Source organism: Malaclemys terrapin, chromosome 5 (assembly GCF_027887155.1).
Source record: "Malaclemys terrapin pileata isolate rMalTer1 chromosome 5, rMalTer1.hap1, whole genome shotgun sequence".
Classification (NCBI taxonomy): Eukaryota; Metazoa; Chordata; order Testudines; family Emydidae; genus Malaclemys; species Malaclemys terrapin.
Genome location: NC_071509.1, coordinates 15,380,244 through 15,392,284, shown reverse-complemented (window position 1 = coordinate 15,392,284; position 12,041 = coordinate 15,380,244). Strand labels below are relative to the sequence as shown.

At 46.1% G+C, this 12,041-nt stretch overlaps 1 protein-coding gene across 4 annotated transcripts in view; it reads right to left on the bottom strand.

Annotated features, from left to right (window-relative positions):
- The window catches only part of FGFRL1 (fibroblast growth factor receptor like 1), a 251,226-nt gene that overhangs the window by 198,784 nt on the left and 40,401 nt on the right, over positions 1–12,041 (bottom strand). The gene's annotated exons all lie outside the window — the stretch shown is intronic.

Below are 12,041 nucleotides of genomic sequence, written 5' to 3'. Positions count from 1 at the left end.
GCAGCCTACTAACCCTCCATTGTCCTACAACTGCAGAGGTGTTAACTGCCCTCTTCATGTTAAGTTGTTTCCTCCAACACTCATGAACTTCTTATGCTTAACAATCTGTCCCACTTTGTATTTAGCTTGGACACTCTAGTGACTTTCTCCAGAACTCAGGAAGAGCTTTGTGAAGCTCAAAAGCTTGTCCCTTCCACCAACAGAAGTTGCTCCAACAAAATATATGACTTCACCCACCCTCTCTCTCTCAGGTACATACCATAGACAATTGTGTAATTCATGAATGAGCAAGCTAGTTCATTTCACAAGGGGCAGCTGCTCAGATTACAACCATCAGAAAGGATTTAGGATCCAAAGTCATCAGGCCCAGCTTTAGGCACCTATAGCCCTTGCCGTCACACGGTGGGAGGAGCCACACAGAGTGGAGTCACCATTCCTGAATGTTCATGGGACTGCCCTGATTTTAAACACATCTCCCCTGTATCCTACTTGCTAAATAGGTTGGTCGTCCTTTTGAGCATTCACTATGGCAACACAGCCTTGTGAACAGATGACATTCCATCACTGTGTAATGATGCAAGGTCACAACCTGAAGCTATGTGCATCATAAATAGGAGGAGTCTGGCTTGGGACCCTCCCCCACCACACACACACACACACACACACACACACAACGAATAACCTAGCAGGGATTGCCTTCACACACCTACAGCTGGCCTTAAATGCCAAAATAAAGTATCTTGATACAGAATGGTACTGATACTAGTACAGTACTAATAGTACTGTAAATTTAGGGCCACATTATGCCTTAGATCTGGGCATTGAGATCCTCAGCTAGTGTAAATCAGCACAGTTCTACTGAAGCCTGCTGAGGATCTAGTCCAGAATCCGCACAACGTGAGTGGATCGAGGGCAGTGTATCTACGGTTCTGTTGAACCTGGCTTTGGGCGACGGTCTGTACCCCAAGTTCCAAATGAAGTATTGTCTCCGCTCAAATATACCAGCGCTGGCTACAGGAACTTGGACTAGGCACCAAAGAATCACAGCAGTAAATACCAGAATAGGTTTAAGAGCTAATGTTTCTGCACTGCATGCTCTGTAATTACGGAGAGCAGTTTGCTGGGTCCTACATTAGGATGGGACCACAAGATTACAGAGTGATTGTGGGCAGCCATAGATGAGCCCACCAGAGCTGAAACTGTGGGTACTCAAAACAGTACATGGAAATTCTCAGGGAATCTCAAGAGCCTTAGGCAGCATCGACTCCTTCGCATTGTTTAAGATTCAGACAACTACAGCAGACACCAAATGCCGCAGATCTGTGGGTGAGGTCTCCAGTTATCCAAAGTTTTCCTTGCTTATTTTTAAATCTCAGTTATACATAAACAAAGAGGATAATCTGCTTTTGAGGATTTAAAGTCTGAGAATCTTATTACCAGCATTAAGTTGCTTAAGGCCAGTGCCACCAACCTTGGTTCATCAGCCCTAAGTGCTAAATTGATGTGTGTGTGTGTGTGTCTGTGTCGGAGGGGGGCTGTTCAGGTTATTTGCGAAGAAGTTTGTTACCAGCTTTGCTGGGAGGAGAAAAAAAAATTTCAGGGAATCTCGTGAGGTCACCAGGTGTGTGCACAGTCGTTAGAATTTCCAAAAGGCGATTTCTCAGCCACTCTGATTGAGATCATTTACACAGTTGGTCACAGTGAGACGAGACCTATTGCCACAATCTACCTTCTTGTCAGTACGTGAATTGTTCTCTGGAGCTGTGTCTGGTCCAGTTTTAAATATCCCAAACAATGGCATCTCCATCACCATTACCCTTGGAAGGCTGTTCTAGAGCCTAAAACATCTGGAATTTTTCCCCCTCATATTTAGTCTACATTTTACTTCTCAATGCAACCCATGACTCTTGTTTCTACCTTTTCAGCACTCTAAGCAATTCCCCTCCCTCCTCTGGACTTATAACCTTCAAATGCATCTAGAAACACACTGAGCAAAGAATTCTCATTCACATTAAAGCTCCACTACACCGCTTCAGCCCTTTAAACATTGTCAGAGTGGTGCAAAGGGGTATTAGAGTAAATGAGAACCAGCTCCTCTGGGATTAAGATTATATTTCCTGGTAGAAAAAACGTTTTTGTTTTCAGCAAGTTAAACTCCGACTGGTTGCAGAATGTCACACCAGATAAAAGAAAAGGAGGGGGAGATCAGTTGAACTCTGACTCTGTTGCACTTTCGTGCCCCTTAAAGACAAATGAAAAGTGAAATGTAAGACTAGCCATCCTCCCTCAGACACCTGTCTAGAGAGGCTGTGCTTGCATCCAGAGGTTTAATAGTATTGAGAAGGGGAGGGAGAATTTAAAAAAATCCTCTATGAATATGAAGACCACCTGTCTGAGTGGTCAGCTTGTCTCCGAAGGTCTCGCTTTGATCCATTACACACTGGATTTGGGACATCATGAAAAAGTGGGTTGTGATACATTTGTAAGAGCAGCAGCAGCCATTAAAACTGGACTTTGAAGGTGTTTTGGGTTTCTTGCAGAATGGAATTGTAGGAATTAAAAAAATTAAAATAACAACCCAACCGCGGCCTTTCACAGAAGCTTTAAACCCATGGAATTGTTTTGCCAGGTGTTATTCCAAAGGGCACGCTGTTAAATGCGCCTCACCAGACTCCAGTTCCAGATACTCCCTTGCCTGTGGGGCAGATGGCAAAGCACAGGGAGACAGGGGAAGTTATTAGCAGGCGGGAACCAGTGATGGGTTGAATGAAGTGTTGTCTTTTCCCAATTGGGAGCAGAAAAGTGCACAGTGCTATTTCCTGAGACTGTTATTTTATTTTTCAGTCACTTCCACTTCCCGCTGTCTTAATGTCACAGATTATTCCACTGCTGTGCTAGACCTGGAGGGAAGGAAAAGAATTCGGAGTGTGTTTTCCAGTGTGCAGGCTCCCACAACCCCACAGCTGTTCACACAAGTCAGAGGGGGACTGGCTGTCTGCTTGGAGAATTCACCTCTGAAGGATTAGCGAGTCAAACCTCTCCCAAGAGGCAAGCACAGGTTGTTTTCTTATGCCATCCGTCCGGCAAAGGTCTGCAGATCCCCAAGGATCTTGCCTCTTCACCCCACTTTCCCCTGCTTTAACCCCACCTGGCTGAGGGTCAGTGTGTGAAACAAGCTAGAGGAGAATGAGGATGCAGCTCCCTTTGGGACTTGTCAGCACTGCTCCTTTTTCAACGAGAGGCTTCACTGTTGAGTGATACAAAGTACTCCACCCACAATCTTTTCCTCCCAGAGTTGAGCACGCTTCCTCCATAGCACCTCCACTCTAGGTTGGCCCAGGGGAGCAAGGAAATGGTCAGAGAGCCCATATCACTGGCATGCCAGCACACAAAGCAGAGACCCCTGCATCCTCTGTATGGCTCAGACCCCATGCGTCTGGTGTGGCAAGCCACCAGGCAGAGGGCTCATGTTTCCTGCGTGGAAGTGCAAAGCACTCACACCCACAAGGTCATAACAAGCTACCTCAAGTCCAACCCAGATCCACATTATACCAGCTATATATGCAGGTTCTTGTTGCCCAACACGATAGCACCTACGCACCACTGCATTTTAAGATAACCCCTCTCACCTTCTTGTGTTCACCTCTGCACAGTGCTCAGATACAATGGTGATAGGCTCAGCATAGGAACAAATACTCAGAAATCAGCAGGGTGTTCTACAGGCTAATAATCAATGGCATGATAGGGTCTCCAGTGTCAGACAAATGACCAGATTCTGCCCTCAATTAAACCAGTGTTAATGCAGCGTCAACTCCACTGAAACCCTCTGAGTCGTTCTGGGTTTACGCTGGTGTAACTGAAAGCAGAATCTGGCCCCATAATATTGACTGATCTACTAAACGGCTATTGTCAAATGGTCTGTTCATCAAAAGCATAAAGCAGGGCTGCCAGCACTAAAAGTGTAGGCAATTTGCTGGCTTTTGACCCTTTTTCAGTCTGCCAAGTTTTGAACAAGATACTGAAAGGAGACTGCCATAAAAGGAGAAAGATATTTTATCTGCTCTCCCCTGCACAATTAGAACAAGTGTCACAGCCAGGTTACTCCACATTCACTTGCTGTCTAAACAACAGACGTTATCTAGCTGGAAGACTAAACACATGGATTTTTGTTGACTAACTAATTCTCAGAGTAAGTAACAATTATTACTAAGGAGCCAAAAGGACTAGACACACTTGGTGCATCCAAGAGCAGTAAGGACTTGAGAACTATTTAATTTCCAATGGCTAGGAAGACACAAATTCTCCAACCAGGCTCACTCTCAGGAATGCTGACGACTACTGATTCCATGCAACAAAGAGAATGCCAAATTCTTCAATGCACAGAATAAACTCCTATTAGCCAGCGCATCCATGCTTTTAGATTTCACTGGGCCTTCATCTTTCTGTGGCCACATTTTCAGAAACAGCCTCCAGTTTTGCATACCTCTATGCTATTTTATTTCAGGGTGTAAGATTTTGCATGCACAAAACCGCCGAAAGCACAAATATTAGCACAGATTCTGCCACCCTTACTCATATACAGCAGGATCTTATCCCAGGAGTAAAGCCATTGATTTCAATAGGACTATTACCGTAACGCGCAGTGCGGCAGAATCTGGCCAACTAATTGCATATGCAAAACTGGGAAGCTGGGTGCCTTATTAGCTTATTTGAACATACCAAAACAATTGGTGCAGTTACATTTGAGATTTTACATATCAAAACACTAAGGTGTAAAAACATAAGGATGCAATTTTAGGTGTGCACATTTGGGTGCCAGCTTTAAGCTATTTTGAAAAAAACAGGCTTTGTAAACCTCTGTTCAAACTGTATATACAAATGAATGTCAATGTTACATAGATCTTTTCATTCTGAAAGACATGTATTTTCATTATGTCTTTCAGAATGAAAAGATCTATGTAACCTCTTGTATGTATGTAGCATCTATGTAGCTCAGAGAGCGTAGTTAGACACCACAAATTACAGCTGCATTGTATTAAATAGCTAAATCAATATACATTGCAGAGTTCCACATTCTTACAAAATTAGTTACATCTAATGAGGTTGCAATGTTTTATCAGTGAGATGCGAAGTGCTACATCTGTGATTTTAAACCCAAAAGAGGGCATTACAATAACTGGCTAGACAGTACAGTGTCATAAAATACCAAAGTCGATCTGAGACAAAAGGTTTGGGGGAAGGGAATAGCTCAGTGGTTTGAGCATTGGCCTACTAAACCCAGGGAATCCCCAAGGGGGCCACTTAGGGATCTGGGGCAAAAATTAGTACTTGGTCCTGCTAGTGAAGGCAGGGGGCTGGACTTGATGAACTTTCAGGGTCCCTTCCAGTTCTAGGAGATAGGCATATCTCCATTAACAAAAAATAATAATAATAATGTTCCTCTTTTTGGGGGAGGATCTTAATTCATTCTTATATAAACATTTTTCCTTTAACTTCCACAATCTCAAAGGCAACTCATTTTAATAGATGAAACCATAAGGAGATCCTATGGTTCAGCCACACCGTAACATCAAAACAGACCTCAGCTGTCACTTACAAATAAAACCGAGACTTCTAGAGGCAGCTGTGATCTACAGTATTAAGTACAGTCAGGAGACTGGGCTTCCATTCCCAGCTCTGCCACAGCTCCGGAGCGTGACATTACACAAATCGCTTCATCTCTCACAGACTCATCTCTAAAGTGAGGATAATATCATATTTTCCTATGTTTAAACCACTTTGACAATGTTCCCCAAAACCCTGCTTGTGGCTTCCTTACCCATACTGCGTGCACCAGCTCATCAGAACTGCCCACCATGCCCCCCGTCCACCCACCGCGTGCACCAGCTTGTCAGAACTTCCCGCCTTGCCCCCCGTCCACCCACCGTGTGCACCAGCTCATCAGAATTGCCCACCTTGCCCCCCGTCCACTCCCCATGCGCACCAGCTCATCATCAGAACTGCCCACCTTACTCCATCCACTCACCGTGCGCACTAGTTAATTCAAATTGCTTTGAAGAGGCAAACTTTTGTTTTTTGAACAGCAGGGGCAGTAATTAAAAAAAATATATATCAGTGATCGGTACCTTGGAAATCCCTGCAATCAATTTGCAGAGAGAATCTGCCCCCACACATACAAACTTCACACAAAACGCAGAAAGGCCAGGAAACTCCCTCACCTGGGACTGACTGGGGGCTTGCTCCAGAACCCTTGCTGTCCATGACACACCAGGGCCCTCCATGCAGAGGCCCTGTGTCTCCATACACACCCTCCCTGTTGCTAAGCAGTGCTGCTCGCTGCAGCTTCCTTTCCCACAGCTGCCTCTCTGTAAGGGGTAGGGTCCATTCTCTGAGAGGCTCCACAGGAGATTCAGTGCAGCCTCAGTCTGCATTAAACCTTCCTGGGGATTCTCCCTGAGCGGTGTGAGAAGGAGATGCATAACAGCTCTTTGGCCTTCTGTAGCAGAGGATCTCAAAGCCCTTTGCAAACATTGACTAATCAAGCCTCATAACACCCCCGGAGATAAGAGACGATAAGATACACTCCCTGCTGATATGCAGCCAACTCTGGGATGGAGCACAGCCGCTGTTCATTAGTGCACAGCAATATTACACAGCCATTCAGGATGCAAGGTGAAAACATGACACAAGCCCCTGCAGTTCCAGTTAGAACGGAGGCAGGCAGAAGGTATTTACCGTCAGGTTGGACTGCAGCCTCAGATGTTGTGGTCAATATTGAATGTGCATCATTCCCATTGACCTCCAGGGCTAAGGGCAGAAAAGCCCACCCCAGTCTCGGTAAGCACCCAGATAACACCCCAGTTCTCACATTATTTCATCTAAAAACGATGACATTCCAAGCCAGGCTGCCCAGCCTCCCAAGTGCCCTTTAACAGGGTCACAGCAAACCCCGCAGCGTGACTCACTCTGGGTTACACACACGAATTGGGAGACACAGCAACCCCGGTCTGCCAGGCTCCCAGAGGCTTTTCGCAAGGACACTGATTCAATCCCCCTTCCCATGGGCTTTCGGCTACACTTACACTCCTAAGAGACAAGGAGCATTTCTCCCAGTCACGCCCACCTCCACCTCCTCTTGATTCCATGCCTGGGCTGTGACTGCACTAACAGGGCATATCTAGTTTCTCCCACGTATGCTGATTAAACAGACATGGTGCTTTGCACAGTCTTTCACAGACTCCTTATCTCAGTAACTAGAGGGAGGAAAAACACAAGGACAACTCTAAACTGAGCAACGCCGCCTACTTTTCTGGCGCTAACAGATCTCTCCCTGAGAAACGGTGTTCACGCATGCTGTCGGGAAGCTGGGAGACAGAGGTTACTATGACACAAGGCTTGTTGGGGCAGGCTGGTCTGGGCGACTGGGGAATTCTGGGGGTTTGTTTCTTTAACAACAATACCTTCCAGCCGTTTCCCTCTAAACCCATAGCTGTGCGTGTGCAGAGTGCTGTACTTTGCCATGCGTCTCCAACTTTAACCCACAACTACATCAATATGAAAACGCTGCAGTCCCACCCCAAGAGTGTGATGGGGGAAGGAATGGTGTTCTAAATACTTTCTACTACAGACACATTCAACAACACTGGGTGGTTTGACCCTCCTGGGGTTTGACTAAGGCATGAATAATAAGAATAATACTTGGCACTTACACAGCACGTCCGTTGTGGGCTCTCAAAGCCCTTTAAAGGTTTGTGAATATCATTCTCCCGCATTGTACAGAAAGGAAAACTAAGGCACAGAGGTGCTCAGGCTAAAAAGTTTCAAAAGCACCCTCTGCGTTTGAGTGACCAACTCAAAATACTTTGGGCCTGATTTTCAGAGGTTCTGAGCACTTGCAGGTGCCCCTGACTTCAACTGCAGTTACTAGGTGCTCAGTACTCTCTGAAAATCCGGCCCAGGGTGGCTTAAGTTAGGCTGCCAAAAACTGAGGGATCCCAAACCAAAGTCTGCTTTTGAAAATGTGTACTTAATGCAGTATTGCTGATCCCGTGCATTCAAAAAGCATGAGTCAGATTCCAACAATCATGAGATTGGCTTAACAATCATGAGATTTATTTTAAATAATGAATTTTGAGTTCTCTAATTTGCGTTTTGCTTTCTGAGCCTTTAAAGTGCACTCGGATCACATTTTCAAGCTCTTCTAGGAAACCACGAGGACTAGAAACTCACTTTACTTTTAAAAAATGGAAACTAAGATTCTCATATAATTCCACTTCTCCGGGAGCTGGGGCTTTATGAAAAGCAAATATCACAAGACACTGTATAGATGGCAACACTGAGTTGACCAAGGCAACAGAGCAATTCAGTGGCAGAGCCAGATGACAATGCAGGTCTCCTAACATTGGTGCCCACCTCCTGAGCCTTGTACAGTAACTATGGATGTGTGAATCTGTTTGAGTAAAATAAGAACTGACCCAAGCTTACAGCCACAATTTTAATCACTCCCACAATCTGAAGTTTTATGGACTTTGGTTGATTGTTTGCTGTTTGCTTGTTTGTATTTAATCTCTTTCTCCATGGGCAGTAGGTATCCTAGGCTGGGGGAGGGCTGTGCCTCCTGAAACAGCCTGGCATGGCCCCGCCCACGCTCCACCCCCAGGCTCCCTCCTACAGTTCCCAGCGCTCTGCCCTGCACCAGGCTGGCTGGGGCTGGCCGACCTGCCTCCCGCAGTGACTCAGGGCAGCTGTCACTGGGGCCAGAGGCTGTGGTGGGGGTGCTCTAGGCTCCTGCTGGGAATGGGGGGGTAGAAGGGAAGGGGGAGGGGCCTTGGGCACAAGGGGAGTGGCTGGGGGCTAGCCTCCCCCAATGGGCAGGTCACTGGCCACTCATGTCTCTCTCCTTCATACTTTCTTGACTACAGCCAGAGTCAGAAGTGTCTTAGTACAAGACAAGCTTTTCCCTTACAGTGGGCCTTGCGAAGTGCTGAGTGCCCTCAATTCCCATCAACTGGTACTGAAACCAATCAACACTTTGCAAGAGTTTGTTGGTATCACAGATGATTGGGCTCAGAACTTCCAGCTGGCACCAGAGCACAGTGGGTAAGTACAAGAGAGCTGGCTTCTTTTCTAGTCCATAGATCTTCAGATAAGCCCTGAAGTTTCTGCTTAGACCTATCTCAAGGGAACCGCCAAACCCATGACTAAGAGTAATTGTCAACACAGGCACATTCACTTTCCCCAAATCCCCTCATCATATCTCTGCAAAGTAAGCCGTTAGGAGGGGATTACAGAACCACAGGGTCCAGTAGGCTGGCTTTATGATACAGCTCACTTATAAGACAGAGGGGAGGGATAGCTCAGTGGTTTGAGCATTGGCCTACTAAACCCAGGGTTGTGAGTTCAATCCTTGAGGGGGCGATTTGGGGATTTAGTTAGGGATTGATCCTGCTTTGAGAGGGGGTTGGACTAGATGACCTCCTAAGGTCCCTTCCAACCCTGCTATTCCATGATAAAGAGATTCATCTGTAGATGCTCCTGAATGAAAGTTATTTCTTCCTTAGTGGATTCAGCCACTCTCCTCACTGTTCCCTTTTACTAGCATATTCTCCTTATTTGGGGTGCAGAAGTTAGACTCTCTCCCTGCATATTTTAACCCTTGATTATCTTATTCTTACACACCAATCAATGGGAAGTTTTGTGCATCCTATACTGGGCTATTTCAGGAGGAACTGTTTTTGCAAAGGGACCACAGAACTACTGTTGGTATCATCAGAGAAGGGAGTTAGGCCAGATAGCTTATCTAAAGAGATATCCGTTCTACTAGAAAGTGCTTTCACACAAACTGGTCTGCTGGGTTGGCTAACTTGTTGCTGCACCTCCTGCTCTTCCAGGCCTATGAGTTCATTTCTAGGCGCCAGGCCAGGTGAGAAATCACATAAACCACAAGAGCAACGAGGTTGTAAGGAGACATTTGTCAAGAAAAGAGAGAGCTCTTGAGCACTGCTCCCCACAGAGCATCTCTCAGCACCCTGAAGCCAAGCTGCTGACTAATCAACGCTTTAGGGACCAGCACTGAGAAATCCAGCAAATATGTTATTGCCTACCACCACCAGTGAATGAGCCAGCACACCAAAGAGAGATGGAACGAGAGATTAGCCCGAGCGGCTCTGCTGCAATTAAACAGCCCTGTAGCCCAAGCCAACTGCCACAGACCAGCCACAGGTGTTTAACGGCAGCGTAGACATACCCTTAGACTAGATGCACAGCGCAGAATCTCACTCAAAGAGTGGGAGGCTGTTCGCACTTTTCCCCCACCCTGACCTATGCACCTGGAAGCGCTAGCAGCCAGTCTGGCCCTATACACAGGCATGTCTGCTACCATCAGACATATCGATGCCCCTGATTTGCTTTCATAGTGTCACCCAGAATGCTGAGGTACATTAGCTTACACTGAAACACAGCCTATATCATGGCATACGAAGAACAGTGTTACAGGGATCAGAGGGGGGAAAATGACTATGCAAATCCTTAAGGGATAAATTCTGTTTTAGGCATACATTACCACCATGAAAGCCACAGGTACATAGGTTGGAATTTTGCTTTAAGTAAGGTAAAATGGGGGGGGGGGGAGGGAGTCTGCCCCTTTCAACGTATCTCTATTAAATGGCACAGATGAAAACCTAGCCACTTAGGTCATCAGTTTTTCCCTCTTCATGATCTTTGATTTTTTTGTAACAACATTTTATATTTTTTTACCCATTTTTTAAAACCATAAAACAGTCAAGATATTCAAAACTAGGAGCCTTAAAAGTTAGACTCCTAAATCCATACTCAGGCACCACATGAAATAAGCTGATTTTCCAAACTGCTGAGCCCCCAGCAGCTCCCACTAACTTTGGTAGGAGCCGGAGGGTGCTCAGCAGTTGAGAACATCAGGTTGCTTATTTAGGAGCCTAAAGATTTAAAAGCCTCACTTTAGGCTTCTATTTTTGAAAATCTTGACCCTGCTGTGCAGAGAAGTGCACATCTTTTCCCCTCCCTCAGCATCCTGGTGCAGAAAGGCTTTGAGGCTGATCTCACATCCTCTTAGAACTCAAAGAAAAAGTCAAGGCCATCAGCACAGCCAAAACCCTGACACACTCTTTAGAGAACAAAGGTTACGGGACTGAAGGCTTCACTCCCCCTTTCACTGACGCAGCATGAAGCGTCCTCTTCAAAACCTCAAGGCAGTTGAATCTTTATCAGGTGATGATGGCTTTTTGGAGAATAAAGGAGTTTGAACTCAGTGCCTTCCCTCCTCCCACTCCACTGGCTTCATAAGAAACCTTTAAGTTGTCTAATTAGGATAAATCATTTTCAAGTAAGTGCTTTTGCTCCTCTGACAGAGGCCTCATCAGACACCAGGTTCTGATGATGTCTGCAACAGAAGCAGGGCCAAAGCTGGGTTCAATGGCTGCAGTGAGCCAGGAAGCTGAGTAACAACAAGCTACGGCGAAGAAGGGTTCTCCACGGCTCCCCCACGAGATGGCTCTTGGTGAGCTGCAGGCCTGACCTCTCCACAGCGGTAGACCTCACTGTTGCCTGGCCAAGGGAGAGGGCTGAAGAGGACAACAGCTGGGCAGGAAACGAGCCAAAGAAGCGCTGCTTTATAAACGTGGCCCTCCGCCTGCTTTTGCGTAAATAGCATTTTTTGAAGATTAAATACAATAAAAAGTCATTACATGGTCAAACGGTTAATTTCACGGCCAGGCTCATAAAACTGACAGGAATTTGGAGTCCAGTCATGGGGTGGCAGCATTTAGGCCCGGCAGCACCAATTCCATCCCACAGAAATGAGGCTTCACTAAATAATTCAGTCTTGGCTAATTTAAAATTAATCCTAGGAGCGCACTGCTTGGTCAGACTGGGAGTCTCGTTTTGAAAGCGTCCCAAAAGTCAGAATATTAGGACTAAAAGGAGCTTTGTTCCAGCCCTGCCACTCAGATTCTCCTCCCAAAGCTGGGTCCAAGTGAGGACCTAGTGCATGCTCCCCCAACACACTG